The following is a 1234-nucleotide window of genomic DNA, read 5'->3' on the forward strand; positions in this document are numbered from 1 at the left end:
GTGATGCTGATTATGCTGGAGATAGAACTGAAAGGAAGAGTACTTCTGGAAATTGTCAATTTCTGGGAAGTAATTTAGTCTCATGGGCAAGCAAGAGACAGTCTACTATTGCACTATCCACTGCAGAGGCAGAATATATCTCAGCAGCTATTTGCAGTACTCAGATGCTCTGGATGAAACATCAATTAGAAGATTATCAAATCCTTGAGAGCAACATCCCAATCTACTGTGACAATACTGCTGCAATCTCACTCAGTAAGAATCCAATCTTACATTCAAGGGCAAAACACATTGAGGTATAGTATCACTTTATTAGAGATTATGTTCATAAGGGCGTACTTCTTCTGAAGTTTGTTGATACTGACCATCAATGGGCAGATATCTTTACAAAGCCCTTAGCAGAGGATAGATTTAATTTTATACTAAAAAATCTGAATATGGACTTTTGTCCAGTATGAAGATGGATCAGAACCTCTGACTATGATGCTTCCTTATCAGAAGTTGTCTAGTTCAGAAGGTAACTTTGTCAGATGCTGAGTACCCCTTGGTGCTTACTCTGAGACAAGACAGAAAACGTGTGTCAGTTTATTCTGATGTCTCATTCCTTGTGCCCGTCCTGACAATCTGTTGTAATGAGTGTAGATGTGCTTATTCTCCACCGTGTGTTTTGTGTATTAACTGAACATAATCATATATTTAATTTCTAGCCGTTGATTTTACTTTTGCTTTACAACCAACAACGGTTACTTTCTAAACCACTACGCACACACATTCTCCACCACTCTCTATTTTCTCTTCTCTCTCCTAATTGCAAAACCCGTATCTTCTTGGTTAAACTCTCTCTCCTGTTCATCCCTCTTCTACCCAAACCTTCAACCTTCAACCTTCAACCTTCTTCACAATGGTTAGATCTAAAAGGGCTGATTCCGCTGAAAGGGCTGATTTCGCTGATGGAAGAGTGTTCCCCAATTTAGTAGTGGGTCTCGCAACGGGTCAAGTCGGTCCAGTTCTTCGTACTAGATCCACAGAGGCTACTCAAGCGGAAAATCAAGAAACTAGGGATGTTATTCCAATAGCTCAACGAGGTTGTGCAGTTACTTGTGTTTTTCCTCTAGAAGAACTTCAAGTTCTTGCTGAATGGCGTTTTGATCTCAACAACATTGCTGCAAATGGGGTTGATCTTCGTCCTGAAGTGCAGGCTCAAGGCTGGGAAGGGTACTTCCATAGACTACCT

The sequence above is a fragment of the Lotus japonicus genome, chromosome 5, assembly GCF_012489685.1.
Source record: "Lotus japonicus ecotype B-129 chromosome 5, LjGifu_v1.2".
Classification (NCBI taxonomy): Eukaryota; Viridiplantae; Streptophyta; class Magnoliopsida; order Fabales; family Fabaceae; genus Lotus; species Lotus japonicus.